The sequence below is a fragment of the Artemia sp. Qi Xiang Cuo genome, chromosome 3 (assembly GCF_049724085.1).
Source record: "Artemia sp. Qi Xiang Cuo chromosome 3, ASM4972408v1, whole genome shotgun sequence".
Taxonomy (NCBI): domain Eukaryota; kingdom Metazoa; phylum Arthropoda; class Branchiopoda; order Anostraca; family Artemiidae; genus Artemia; species Artemia sp. Qi Xiang Cuo.
In genome coordinates, this window is record NC_142796.1 from 28315546 (window position 1) to 28331684 (window position 16139).

At 33.4% G+C, this 16139-nt stretch overlaps 1 protein-coding gene and 1 non-coding gene across 2 annotated transcripts in view; both read left to right on the top strand.

Moving 5' to 3' along the window:
* Positions 1–16139, top strand: part of LOC148953958 (putative sodium-coupled neutral amino acid transporter 11) — a 175541-nt gene that overhangs the window by 23791 nt on the left and 135611 nt on the right. The window lies entirely within an intron of this gene.
* On the top strand, positions 5014–5219 carry LOC148953959 (small nucleolar RNA U3). The gene has a single exon (XR_016141597.1). It is a non-coding gene; the product is annotated as a small nucleolar RNA U3 (small nucleolar RNA).

A 16139-nucleotide genomic window follows, 5' to 3' on the forward strand; every position in this document is an offset into this window, starting at 1 on the left:
AGTTGCCCTCAAATCACTTTCGACTATTAAGAACGGCACTAGCCCTTTGAATTTCCAATTGAATGAGCCCTTTTTCAAGTTTTTACGACAAAGATTTCAATAAAAACTTACATGTTCTCATGGCATAACTTATAACCCTTGCCCTAAGGACTGTGGGGGGAGTGTCCTGCTCAAATATATAATTTCCTGAACTTTAAACTGAGTGGAACAAAATGACTATCTCAAAATTTTGATTGGATGTGTTTGGGAAAATGGTGGGCGTGGAAGGGATGCTAGTTGCCTTCCAATTACTTTCGACCATTAAGAAGGGCACTAGCCATTTCAATTTCCAATTGAACGAGCCCTTTTTGAAGTTTCTACGACAACACGTTCTATAAAAACAACCCTTGCCTTGAGGGCTGTGGGAGGGGGGGGGGTTGTCATCCTCAAAGACCTAATTTCCAGAATTTAAAACTACGTTGAAAAAAGGCTATCTCAAAATTTTGTTTGGATGTGTTTGAGGAAAAGGTGGGCTTGAGAGGGGGGTAGTTGCCCTCCCATCACTTGCGAATATTCAAAAGGGCACTAGCCCTTTGAATTTCCAATCGAATGAGCCTTTTTTGAAGTTTCTACGACAACGCCTTCTATAAAATCCTTGTATGCCCCCAGGGCATAACTTACAACCCTTGCCCTGAAGGCTGTGGGGGAGTGTCCTCCTCAAAAACATAATTTATATATGGAAATGAACTACGCTAAACTAAATGGCTATCTCAAAATTTTGACTGGATGTGTTTCGGGAAATGGTGGGCGTGGAAGGGGTGTTAGTTGCCTTCCAATCGCTATCGACTATTAAAAAGGGCGCAAGCCACTCCAATTTCCAATCGAATGAGCTCTTTTCGAAGTTTCTACGACAACTCCTTCGATACGAAGTGCCCTGGTATGGGAACCAAAAAAAAAATATAATAATAATACACTGTGCCAAGATCGTTCTTTACTTAGGCAGAGCGATTGCACTGCCTATGATAGTAAACGCAGCACAATAAGGTGTTGATGTGGCCAAAACTTTTTCCCATGTACTGAACCAAACCCAGCCTCTCTCGCCAAGTAGTCTGGCTCGGGGACAATATCACCGTAAAATTCATACAAATTAACTTTTTTTTACCATGTACACATAAAAATTGGGATGAACTCGTGTCTTTGATACGTGCTACATGTTTGTTTTTTTCTTTCTGTGTTGCTGTTCTTCTTAAGATCGCAAAATTGCTCAGTAGTTCTCAAGAGCGTGTAAAATTGAGTCATACCACTCAACCAATCTTGCTCCGTGAATATACAGAAGAAAACTATTGACATATTTCAGTTGAAAATCCCGCTCAACCGTCGTCAGTGCAGGATTATAAAAAGATACAGATAAAACTCCAAAGGACAATATAAAAATCAAACCTCAAAACAAACACTAAACTAAAATAGGAGTAATACAGGCCCATTAGATCCAGATGAAGCTCCATAGCAAGCAGTTCCGACAGCACCCTAGCAACCATAAGGTATTATTGACTATTGATCTATTATGTACTCATGGTAGTTACGTAATGCTTTAGGAAATGTTATTGTTTACCTATGCAAATTTATTGAAGATTGCGTAATTTTGCGTGCAAACGACACTTGTTTTGATAGAGATTACGTAAGGTTTGTGTTGGTCCACTTATCTTAGTATTGGAAAAGAGTTCAGTGCGTCAACCTTACGAATGTAGATTTTTTTCTTAGAATTTTTTTTTAATGAATGCTTTTACTCTGTTGAAAGTTGAAGGTGCTAGCAGTAGTGAAATGAAACCAAGAGTACCCAATGTTGCAGTAGAAATCACAACGGGTTGTCGGCTAATCCTTGAACGGGATGAGATGTTTGCATGATATATGATATCAATCAGCAAATTCAAGTTGGAGGAACTGTTATGTTTAGCAGCAAAAGTGAATATAATCAAACAGTTCGTGGTAACAAATTGTAAGTAAGGAGCGAGCCGGCTCAATGGTAACCGAAAGTCTAAAATAAGGAATATTGATACCAAAAGATGCATCAAAAGAATCAGATTTTAATTGTGATTTCAAATATATAATTTTCATCAAGTTTAATCTTACCCACCAAAAGTTACGTGCCTGGGAAAATTTGGCTTATTTTCGAAAAAAGGGGAAAAGACCCCCTAAAAGTTATAGAACCTTAATAAACATCACACCGTCATATTCAGCGTATCAGAGAACCCCATTGTAGAGGTGTCAAGCTCCTATCTACAAAAATATGGAATTTTCCATTTTTTTGCCAGAAGAAAGATCACGGATGCGTGTTTATTTGTTTTTTTTTTCTTTTCCCCATGGGTAATCGTATTGACCCAGTGGTCCTAGAATATCGTGAGACGGCTCATTCGAACGGAAATTAAGAGTTCTAGTGCCGTTTTTAAGTGACCAAAAAAACTGGAGGGCAACTTGGCCCCGTCCCACGCTCATTTTTTTCCCGAAGTCATCCGATCGAAATTTTGAGATAACCATTTTGTTCAGCATAGTTAAAAAATCTAATTAATATGTCTTTAAGGATGACTTAATCCCCCACTCTTCCCGGGGAAAGGGCTGCAAGTTATAAACTTTGCCCATTGTTTACATATAGTGTTGGTTATTGGCAAGTATACAGGCGTTTTCAGGAGTTTTTTTTTTCTAGTGGGGGGTCGGAGTTAGAGTAGGGGTTAAGTGGGAGGATCTTTCCATGGAGGATATGTCCTTGGGGGAAGGGACATTTTTATGAAGGGGGCGCCAGATTTTTCAGTAAAAGTTTTTTTCAACTGAAAGTAAGAAGCAACATTAAAACTTAACACGAACAGAAATTATCACGTATAGGAGGGGGTTCGCCCTCTAGTCAATACCTCGCTCGTTACGATACAGTTTTTTTAGTACTTTCAAAAGAGCTATCTATTCTAATTAACCGGCCTTTGTGATTCAAAGGTTTGTGATTCGGACAAAATTCGAACTTTAGCGTAAAGAGTGAGGTATTGACTAGGGAGCGAAATCCCTAATATACGTAATAAAAACATACGAATATAGAAGTTCTTGACGTATGTTAATTCGTAAGTTACGTCAGAATAAAATTCCGAGAAAGCCATTTAGCCAAAAAAAGTAAAATTAATATGCAAATTTCGTTTTAATTATTCATGTACGGTGAGCCAAAATCAAAGCTGCATTAATTCAACAACGTTCAGAAATTAACTAAAAAAACAAGTTTTTTTAACTGAAAGTAAGGAGCGACATTAAAACTTAAAACGGACAGAAATTTTTCCGTATGTGAAAGGGGCTTTCCCCTCCTCAACGCCTCACTCTTTACGCTTTGACTCTGTCTCACTACTTTATGTTTTAAAACAATAAAAACTTTAGCGTAAAGAGCGAGGTGCTGAGGAGGGTAAAGCCCCTTTCATATACGGAATAATTTCTGTTGAAGTTTTAATGTCGCTCCTAACTTTCAGTTAAAAAAACTTGTTTTTTTTAGTTAATGCATATACAGAGACTACAAAATGGGTTAAATACATTAATATAACATATTGAAGACAACGATTTGATTCAGTATGTAAAAAAGAGTAAATTATTACTATTCCATTTTTGAAAATAAAAATGTTTCAAAATCAAAATTTACTTTTCTTGTTAGACGTTTTGCTGGGGACGAGAAGGTAGAAAGAATCTTCGTTCTTTGGCTTTTTTAGTCTATAATCAACAGTGTGAGTGTCAGGGTTAAAAAATGGATGGTTTGAGAAACAGACAATCATGCAGAATCTTTTGGCTTTGTAAAAATGCTTAAATCTAAATTTGACAAATTTGTCAAAAATTTGAACTATGAAACGAACAATACTGGGGATCTTATTGGAAATGTATGTGTTCATTGTACTCTTTAGAGTACCGAACAAATACAACTCTTATGATCGTGGATTTGCGAGAGAAACATTTTCAGAGATAATAGTGCTCAAAGAGAATACAAACATAAACTATTAGTTGATGACGAAGCGCAACTTCTTACCACTAATGGTGGTAACACGTTGCCCGCTGATGGATCCTATAGCAATCTTTGTGGTATTAGTCTTTGAAAGGAGACAAGAAGAAGACAAGCCTACTGCTGTAGCAATATCATAAGCTATATCTTATCTATGAGCCGAAACTGATATCTATCTAAAAATGATGTCGTAATAGAAGTAGGGATGCAAAAATAGGTGCCGGGGGAGTCCATATATGGGCATAGAATACTAACGGGGGTGACGCAACATGTTCAGTGAATACGAGCATGACATGATCAATGACCTCCAATGAATTCTTGAAGGGAATATGACATGAGACTCTTGCGTGCACATGCATAACTCAAAGAATATATCTATTCCGAATGTATAAAACGCGGGAATTTTAAATGTATGAGTGCATGGTTGCCATTACAGAAAGGATCATGTAGAAATTAATTGGCATTTTAAGGGATTATTTGGACAGGAAAAAGTTAGAACTTAACGTGGCTAAAAGTGTAGTGTTAGCATTCCATAAATGCGTTGAGGTTTCTATAGCCAAAAAATATTAGCCGAATTGCGGTTGTTTTTTCTTCTTCCTTTTCCATAGTCCAATCTCATCCCCACTTTGCGTTCATTTACTATGGATACCCATCACTCCAGACTATTTTTACTAAGCTGTATTGACACGAATAACAGTAAGATTGCATTCATTAACAGTAATCGTGTGTCAGCAAACAGAGTAATTAGTTATCTATTTTGCAATTCTATTCTGGTGAGTCTCTATTCCCTCACAAGAAATCAATTTTTTGGCAAAAAATCATGTTTTACATTGTTTCAATTGAGTTTCAAAGCAAAAGCAATTTTCAGCTTATAATTAATATTTTGGAACAATGGAGAAATATTGCAGGAATTTTTATAATGTCGTATTGGTTCTAGAATACTCATAGTATATTAATAGAAGAGAAACAATCGTTTTTGGCCATTTTTAGATCAACAAAGGCAAGAACCATATTAAATTTAGATCATATACGGGATCATTTCTGTAGTATGATTGCCTAGGTTTCGCTGGGAAACTGACGCATCCACAATCCACGATGAAGGGTGGTAACGTCTATCTTTGAGCAGGAAGAAGATTGGTTCTGGCAAATGTTGGAACTGGTCATCGAGTACCGTTCCTGGCTGCCGCTATGGCTGCTGGGGTGAGATAAATATAATCCAAGCGGATAGGTAAGTATAAACTCAAATGATATTTTTGATAGCACTCAGTTCTTCTGTCTGAGGCAAAAACTCAAATACTATATCTGAGAAAATTTGCTTGAAGCAAAGAGACTTTCCTGGTCCTAAATTAAAAGTAGTTGAGCTGTAAGTAGAACCAATCCATTTGAGCGATCGACCACTTAAAATTCTGATGAATTGCATTTAAAACATGTAACTACCAATGTTTAAGGTATTACAAAAACATGAAAATAGGTGGGAGGGGACATGGAAATGTCTAAAAAGAAATATTTTTCGTCTCATGTAAATTTGGGGTAACGAGATGACTTCTTTATTTCAATATTCTCGTTTACACGATTGATTTTGAGCCTATTTTTATCTTTTTCGGCTTTGATTTTATTCAAATAGTAATTATAGCTAAGCACAGCTACAAACACGATTCATCTGTAAAAGAGGTTTGAATCATCAAGAACCGCAATCATCAATGACCCTAACCACCAAGGACCTCAACCTCCAAAGGTCTCCTACCACCAACCTCTAAGACCCCTCCACTCCAACTTTTTGGTCACCCCCTCTCCAAATTTTTCCCAAAATGACATGAAATATGCTTGCGACTGTACTAATCGTACTTTATGCTTCCTCATAGACACGATACGGTTTTCCGTGTGGTACTCTATGGCTGATTATCGACACCACATGGATTTATCATTTGAGGACTAAAGTTACATCAAACAACAACATAGCAGATTATAACATGGATCAAAGTGTAGAGTTAGAAATATCACTTTATTGTGAGTGAGCTATTTGTAATGGCCACTATCATGACTTCCGTAATTCGTATGACAGTAATGCAGCAAATCTAGAAATCATGGGAAATGAAATAGAAGATGACAATCTACGTGAAATGAGAAGGAGAATCTCTGATGAAATGGTGAGAAAAAGGGTAGGCTCATCAGTTTCTGCAGTGGAAGAGAGCGACAATTATCACAAGAAACAATATAGACAATGGTCATCCTCTCCATTACAAGAAAGATCAGGAGAACAGGGAAGCTCTCACAAAAGGAGGTATGATATAGAAGAAAGGAAAGATATAAAGAAGAGACAAAGACAAGATGGATATCTCTACAGAGGGAACTATCATGAGAGAACACGATGAATTATTTTATGATGCAGATTCAGAATGTCTAAAGTTCTTCAATAAAGTTAATAATGTATAATATTGTATGAAACATATTTTTATATTAATATTCTACATTTTATTACTTCATTAAAATATACTATACATTACTTTGTTATATTTTCATTATTTTAGAGTAGGCTACCACCACAAAAGCTTAGAATACCTATTGAAAAGTTGGAGATATATGATATTAATAAACATGTAATATGTTACAAGCTACGTTACGTAACAATTTTCATGTTTCATACATAGTTTTAATATCATTTGCAGTTTTAAGTTTTAAGTTCATAGTTTTAAGTTCATAGTTTTAAGTTCATTTGCATGTAATAGACACCGAGAGTTTTATGACTCCTCCTCACAATGAATTCTATGGGTTTTATGACTCTCCCACAAAATGAATTCAGATGGTTTTACGACTTCTTCCCCTAGTCTTAAGTCTTTCTACCCTTGAGCAAAGATATAAAAGTTAAACGAAGTACTTCTCTGCTCAAATATTACATTAATAGCCTCCAAAATGATATGACTATATGACAAAGAATTTATTGGCTTGAAAAAATCATCCTGTGATGTTATATTTGAATGGGCATTTTTATTATTGTCAATGGAACTTGAAGAAATTGACTGTTATTATTGGATGGTGAACTATAACTTGTTTGATTATGATAAGAGCTTATGAAGTACTACATTACGCCATATAAACAGACTGGGATTCTACGATAGAGTGATTACACCATATAATAAAAGTGGTCAAGAACTGAAAAATGTTCAGGAAGAAGTCAGTGAAATTTGCAGATTTTTTGGTTTTAAGCACTATATTTAAAGGGTAATGTACCTACAGATAAAGTTTTAATTCGAAACTGCGATCCTAGGATTTAACTTTTCAATTTAGAAAAATTTAAGTGTCCTAAATTTGAAGGGACTTATCACCATCCTGACGAGGAAGTTAGGTTCTTCGCACAGTGGTTACCTAGGGACATACCTGATCGTGATAAGTGCATAAGACATGGTAAAAAGTATTCTTTATCATGGGATCCTCGTCTGTGGATGTTTAACAGTGAACTTTAAGTATTATTTTTATGTAAATATATATTTTTCAAATTTTTTTTAATATGTTTAAGCAATAAACATCTTAAGCCTCAACCGTCTTTATTTTTTAGAATAGTTCATCGTCATGTAAATTATACTTTCAGATTCAGCATGTCAGGAAACACACTTTCAGGCTCAGCATGTTGGAGAACCCTAAATGGTCATACCTAAAATGGTAAGTTAACCATATAAGGTTAAAGAATTTCTCTGAAATTACACTTTCAGATTAAGCATGTCAGGGAACACACTTTCAGGTTCAGTATGTTGGAGAACTCTAAATGGTCATCCCTAAAAAAGATAAGTTAACCCTAAAGGTTAAAGAATATCTCTGGAATTACACTTTCAGACCCAGCATGTCGGAGAAGTCATACATTACTTTTCAACTTCATGTATATCCCAACATCAATTTTCGCAATGAAAAGGAAATATGTTACAGATTGATTCTAATTTTTTCCTGAGAAAATAAAAAAGTCCCACTTCAATTCCGATTTTTCTCAAAGAGATGAAAAAATTTAAAGTTCTGTTCCAAATTTTTCGTAGAAGATAGAAAAAAGATATACATTGATCATGAATATTCGCCATGAATATAAGGAGCTTCACTTTAATTCTGAGTTTTCTCGAAGAAGTGCAAAAATGTTCAAGTTCTCTTCATTATTTTCTTAAAGAAGAGAAAAAGCTAGGTCAATTCTGACTTTTACCAAAGAAAATGAAAAAAAAGCTTCCCCTTCAGTTCTTAATTTCTCAAAGACTTAAAAAATTTAAAGTTCTGTTCTAAATTTTTCCGTAGAAGATAGGAAAAACTATACGATGATTGTAAATATTTTCCATGAAGATAAAAAGTTTCACTTTAATTCTACATTTTTTTAATTTCAGTTCCGATTTTTCTCAAAGAGATGAAAATATTTAAAGTTCTGTTCCAAATTTTTCGTAGAAGATCGAAAAAAGTTATCCTTTGATCTTGAATATTCGGCATGACGATAAGGAGCTCCACTTAAATTCTCAGTTTTCTCGAAGAAGTGCAAAAATATTCAAGTTCTCTTCTGAATTTTCTTAAAGAAGAGAAAAAGTTAGCTCAATTCTGAATTTTACCAAAGAAAATGAAAAAAAGCTTCCACTTCAGTTCTTAATTTCTCAAAAGACATAAAAAATTTAAAGTTCTGTTCTAAATTTTTCCGTAGAAGATACGAAAAGTTATAGTATGATTGTGAATATTTTCCATGAAGATAAAAAGCTTCACTTTAATTCTAAATTTTGTCAATGAAGTGAAGAAAAGTTCAAATTCTCTTCTTAATTTTCTCAATGAAACAGAAATTAGTTACAGATCAATTCTATTTTTTTCCATGAAAATAAAAAGGTGCCACTTCAGTTCTGAATTTTCTCAAAGAGATGAAAAAATTGAAAGATCTGTTCTAAATTTTTGTGTAGAAGATGGAAAAGGTTATACCCTAGTTGTGAATATTTTCCATGAAGATAAAAAGTTCCACTTTAATTACAAATTTTCTCAATGAAGTGAAGAAAAGTTCAAGTGCTCTTCTAATTTTTCCGAGAAAATAAAAAGGTTCCACTTCAGTTCTGATTTTTCTCAAAAGATGAAAAAATTTAAAATTGTGTTCTAAATTTTACCGTAGATAATTTGATTCTGAATTTTTGCTCCAAGAAGAGAACAAGTTCTGCTTTAATTCTATATTTTCTCAAAGAAGTGTAGAAAAGTTCCAGTTCTCTTCTGTATTTTCTCAAAGAAAAGAAAAAAGCTTCCCAGAAAAGAGAAATGGTTCCACTTTAATTCTGAGTTTTCACAACGAAGTGAAGAAAAATTCAAGTTCTCTTCTGTATTTTCTCAAAGAAAAGAAAAAAGCTATAGTCCAATCCTAATTTTTTTCCAAAGAAAACACTTTCTATTTTTCACTTCTATTTTTGTAATATGATGTCGGTGTTTATCCCTCCAATGGGTGAAAATTACTGATTTAATACATGCAATAAACTAGATAGTCTCGATAACCTACCATGGAAAGCCGCTTCCGATGTAAGAGCAAGCACAGAGTACGTTTGGTACAACCGCAAGCACACATAGTGAGAGATACATGCAAAGTAGACATAGCTTTATTTCATTTTTAAGGCTAATTTAGACTAGGTTACGTGCACGCACGTAACCTAGTCTAAATTAACCTTAAAAATGAAAAAACCGTGCAAGCACGTAACCTAGTTTAAATTAACCTTAAGAATGAAATAAAGCTATGTTGACTTTGCATGTCTCTCTCACTTTGTACGCTTGCGGTTGTACCAAATGTACTCTGTGTTTGCTCTTACATCGGAAGCGGCTTTCCCAGTGGTACTCCAGGGTAGGTTATCGAGACTATCTAGTTTATTGCTTGTATTAAATCAGTAATTTTCACCCATTGGAGGGATAAACACCGAAATCATATTTAAAAAATAGAAGTGAAAATGGATTATTCGGGGGAAGTGGGTACACATGATAAAGTAATCGTTGCCTTGAATGCTGACAAAGAGTTGTATTTGATCTGTGAAACAAGTACTATTGATTATAGCATTGAGAAGGTATATCCACGATGTTATGATAACGTGGGTTTGAGTTCCTTTGAAGTGCCTGAGAACCTGTACACCGTCTATGATGCATAGGTGACAGTATTATTCTCATAGAAAATAGTATTCAGAGAGAATGTCCACGCTAAGATGAAGAGGGGCAACTTATAGCTCATGAAGAAGGTAGACTTCAAGCTAATGATTCTGGTTACACTTTACCCGTTGATAGATCATATCGTCATCACACTGGTGTTAACAGTCGAATGAAAGCAAAGGGAAATAGAAGACATGCATACTGCTGCACCAACATCATAAATCATATCTTGTCAACGTGCCAGAACTATTATCTCTGTAAAAATAATGTGATAATAGACAATGAAAATCGCTGTCAAAATAAAAAGAGCATTGGCCGACAATATCACTAATGAATATAAAGATAAATTAACCAAGAATGAAGCACAACAGAAAATTACTTCAACCGATGATCATATAGTTAGTTAATCAAATAATATCGAGGAAGAAACGTATAGTGAAACTATAGGTGACACCCCTGTAGAAATTGTATGTGAATCTAAATGAAATAATGATTATTATAGTAGTTATGAACTAAGAGAAGCGAGTAACTTTAATATCAAGAAAGAACATGATGATTTATTTTATGGAACAGATTCAAAATGTCCAAAGCTGCTCAATAATATTAATAATGTATAATAATGTATGCAACATATTTTTATGTTAATATTCTACATGTTGTTCTTTCCAAAAGAAATATTTAATGCATTACTTTGTTATATTTCTATAATTTTAGGATACGTTACCATATTAACGCTTATAATATTTATTAAAAAAGACGGAGATTTTTATTTTCTTTAAAAAAAATAGAATTGAACTATAACTTTTTTTTTATTTTCATTGAGAAAACTCAGAAGAGACCTTGAACTTTTCTTCACTTCGTTGTGAAAAATCAGAATTAAAGTGGAACCTTTTCTATTATCTTGGAAAACATTCCGAAGAGACCTTGAACTTTTCTTCACTTCTTTGAGAAAACATAGAATTAAAGCAGAACTTTTTCTCTTCTTGGAGGAAACATTCAGAATCAAAGTATCTACGGTAAAATTTAGAACATAAATTTAAATTTTGTATCTCTTTTAGAAAAATCAGAACTAAAGTGCAACTTTTTTATTTTCTTGGAAAAATTAGAAAAGAACTTGAACTTTTCTTCACTTCATTGAAAAAATTTGGAATTAAATTGGAACTTTTTATCTTCATGGAAAATATTCACAACTAGGGTATAACTTTTTCTATCTTCTACGTTAAAATTTAGAACAGATCTTTCAACTTTTTCATCTCTTTGAGAAAAATCAGAACTGAAGTGGAGCCTTTTTATTTTCATGGATAAAATTAGAATTGATCTGTGATTATTTTGAACAGGTCCTTCAATCTTTTCGTCTCTGAGAAAATTCAGAACTGAAGTGGAACCTTTTAATTTTCATGGAAAAAATTAGAATTGATCAGTAACTAATTTCTTTTTCATTGAGAAAATTCAGAAGAGAACTTAGACTTTTCTTCACTTCATTGAGAAAATTCAGAATTAAAGTAAAACTTTTTATCTTCATGGAAAATATGCACAATCATAGTATAGCTTTTCCTATCTTCTACGGAAAAATTTAGAACAGAACTTTAAATTTTTTATGTCTTTTGAGAAATTAAGAATTGAAGTGGAAGCTTTTTTTCATTTTCTTTGGTAAAATTCAGGATTGAGCTAACTTTTTCTCTTCTTTAAGAAAATTCAGAAGAGTACTTGAACATTTCTGCACTTCTTCGAGGAAACTCAGAATTAAATTGGAGCTCCTTATCGTCATGGCTAATGTTCACGATCAAAGATAAGCTTTTTTCTATCTTCTACGAAAAATTTGGAACAAAACTTAAAATTTTTTCATCTCTTTGAGAAAAATTGGAACTTAAATTAAGAAAATTTAGAATTAAAATGAAACTTTTTATCTTCATGGAAAATGTTCACAATCATAGTATTACTTTTCCTATAGTCTACGGAAAAATTTAGAACAGAACTTTAAATTTTTTATGTCATTGAGAAATTAAGAGCTGAAGTGGAAGTTTTTTTTCATTTTCTTTGGTAAAATTCAGAATTGAGCTAACTTTTTCTCTTCTTTAAGAAAATTCAGAAGAGAACTTGAAATTTTTTGCACTTCTTCTAGAAAACTCAGAATTAAAGTGGAGGTCCTTATATTCATGGCGCACGATCAAAGTATAACTTTTTTCTATCTTCTACGAAAAATTTGGAACAGAACTTTAAATTTTTTCATCTCTTTGAGAAAAATCGGAACTGAATTAAAAAATTTTTATTTTCATGGAAAAAATTAGAATTGATCTGTAACTAATTTCTTTTTCATTGAGAAAATTCAGAAGAGAATTTGAACTTTTCTTCACTTCACTGAGAAAATTTAGAATTAAAGTGAAACTTTTTATGTTCATGGAAAATATTCACAATCGTAGTATAACTATTCCTATCTTCTACGGAAAAATGTAGAACAGAACTTTAAATATTTTATGTCTTTTGAGAAATTAAGAACTGAAGTGGAAGCTTTTTTTCATTTTCTTTGGTAAAATTCAGAATTGAGCTAACTTTTTTTCTTCTTTAAGAAATTTCACAAGAGAACTTGAACATTTTTGCACTTCTTCGAGAAGACTCAGAATTAAAGTGGAGCTCCTTATCGTCAAGGCGAATATTCACGATCAAATTTAACTTTTTTCTATCTTCTATGAAAAATTTGGAACAGAAGCTTAAATTTTTTCATCTCTTTGAGAAAAATCGGAACCAAAATTAAGAAAATTTAGAATTAAAGTGAAACTTTTTATCTTCATGGAAAGTATTCACAATCATAGTATAACTTTTCCTATCTTCTACGTAAAAATTTAGAACAGAACTTTAAATTTCTTACGTCTTTGAGAAATTAAGAACTGAAGTGGAAGCTTTTTTCCATTTTCTTTGGTAAAATTCAGAATTGAGCTAACTTTTTCTCTTTTGAAAAAAATTCAGAAGAGAACTTGAACATTTTTGCACTTCTTCGAGAAAACTCAGAATTAAAGTGGAGCTCCTTATCTTCATGGCGAATATAAACGATCAAAGTATAACTTTTTTCTATCTTCTACAAAAATTTAGAACAGAACTTTAAATTATTTCATCTCTTTGAGAAAAATCGGAACTGAAGTGGAACTTTTTTATTTTCTCAGGAAAAAATTAGAATTGATCTGTAACATATTTCTTTTTCATTGCGAAAATTTGGTGCTGGGATATACTTGAAGTTGAAAAGTAATGTATGGCTTCTCTGACAGGCTGGATCTGAAAGTGTAATTTCAGAGAAATTCTTCAACCTTTTAGGGTCAACTTAACTTTTTTAGGGTTGACCATTTAGGGTTCTCCAACATGCTGAACCGTAAAGTGTGTTCTCTGTCATGCTGAATCTGAAAGTGTAATTTCAGAGAATTTTTTTAACCTTTTAGGGTTAAGTTACCTTTTTCAGGGGTTAACATTTAGGGTTCTCCAACATGCTGAATCTGAAAGTATAATTTTCATGGCGATTCACTATTCTAAAGAATAAAGACGGTTGAGGCTTAAGATATATATTGCTTAAACATATTAAAAAGATTTTGAAGAAGACATATTTACATAAAAATAATACTTAAAGTTCACTGTTAAACATCCACAGACGAGGATCCCATGATAAAGAATACTTTTTATAATGTCTTATGCACTTATCACGATCAGGTATGTCCCTAGGTAACCACTGTGCGAAGAACCTAACTTCCTCGTCAGGATGGTGATACGTCCCTGCAAATTTAGGACACGTATATCCTTCTAAATTGAAAAGGGAAATGCTAAAAAAACTAATCCTAATCCTAAATGAAATCCTGAAACCCGAAAAATCTGCAAATTTCACGGACTTCTTCCTGAACATTTTTCAGTTTTTAACCACTTTTATTATGTGGTATAATCGCTCTGTCATAGAATCCCAGTCTGTTTAGATGGCTTAAGGTAGTACTCCAAAAGCTTTTATCATACTCAAACCAGTTATATTTCACCATCCAATGATAACAGTCGATTTCTTCAAGCTCCATGGACAATAATAAAAATGCACATTCAAATCTAACACCACAGGATGATTCTTTCAAACCAATAAATTCTGTGTCATATAGTCCTATCATTCTGGAGGCTATTAATATAATATTTGAGCAGAGAAGTACATCGTCAAAATTTTATATCTTTGCTCAGGGTTAAAAAGACTTCAGACTAGGAGGAGGAGTCCTAAAACAATCTGAACTCATTGTGTGGGAGAGTCATAAAACCCATAGAATTCATTTTGGGGAGGAGTCATAAAACTCTCGATATCTATTGCATGCAAATGAAATATGGAAATTGTTACGTAACTCCTAATTTCCAGGACTTAAAACTATATATGAAACATGAAAATTGTTACGTAACCTAGCTTGTAAAATATTACATGTTTGTTAATATCATATATCTCGAACTTTTTAATAGATATTCTAAGCGTTTGTGGTGGAAGCGTACTCTAAAATAATTGAAATATAACAATGTAATCTACAGTATATTTTTAATGAAAAAGTGACATGTTGAATATTAATATAAAAATATGTTTCATACATTATTATACATTATTAACTTTATTGAAGAACTTTAGACACTCTGAATCTGAATCATAAAATATTTCATCTTGCTCTCTCATGATATGGCCCTCTGTAGAGATATCTATCTTTTCATTGTCTCTTCCTTCTATCTTTCTTTTCTGCTATATCATACCTCCTTTTGCGAGAGCTTCCCTGTGCTGCTGATCTCCCTTGTAATGGAGAGGATGACCATTGTCTGTATTGTTTCTTGTGATAATTGTCACTCTCTTCCACTGCAGAAACTGATGAGTCTACCCTTTTTCTCTCCATTTCATCAAAGATTCTCCTACTCATTTCACGTAGATTGTCATCTTCTATTTCATTTCCCATAATTTCTAAATTTGCTGCATTACTCTCATAAGAATTACTGAAGTCATGATAGTGGCCAATACAAATAGCACACGCACAATAAAATGATATTTCTAAATCTACACTTTGATCCATGTTATAATCTTCTATGTTGTTGTTTGATGTAACTTTAGTTCTCAAATGATACGTCCGAGTGGTGTTGAAAATCGGCCATAGAGTACCACAGGGCAAACCATATCGTGTCTATGAGGAAGCATAGCGTATGATTGGCACAGTCACAATTATATTTCATGTCATTTTGAGAAAAAGTTCGAGGGGTGACCAAAAAGGCGGGGTAAGGGGCCTTAGAGGCTGGTGGTGGGAGACCTTTGGAGGTTGAGGTCCTTGGTGGTTAGGGTCATTGATGATTGCGGTCCTTGATGATTCAAACCTATTTTACATATGAATCGTGTTTGTAGCTGTGCTTAGCTATAATTGCTATTTGAATAAAATCAGAGTCGACAGAAAGATGAAAATAGGCTCAAAATCAATCATGTAAACGAGAATATTCAAATAAAGTAGTCATCTCTTTACCCCAAATTTATATGAGACGAAAAATATGTATTTTTAGACATCTCCATGTCCCCTCCCCCCTATTTTTGCAATACCTTAAATACTGGTATTTACATGTTTTAAATGCAATTAATCAGGATTTTAAGTGGTCAAAACATCAAATGGATTGTTCCTACTTGCAGCTAAACTACTTTTAATTTAAGCCCAGGAAAATCTCTATGCTTCAATCAAATTTTCTCATATATAGTATTTGAGTTTTTGCCTGAGACAGAAGAACTGGGTGCAATCAAAAATATCATTGGACTTTGTATTTGCACATCCACTTGGATTACATCTATCTAACCCCAGCAGCCATTGCGGCAGCCAGGACCGGTACTCGATGACCAGTTCCAACATTCGCTAGAGACAATCTTCATCAATCACAGAGACAAGCGTTCTATAACCAATACGACATTAAAAAAAATTCCTGTAGTACTTCTCCATTGTTCCAAAATATTAATTATAAGCTGAAAATTGCTTCCGTTTTAAAACTTAATTGAAACGATATAAAACATGAT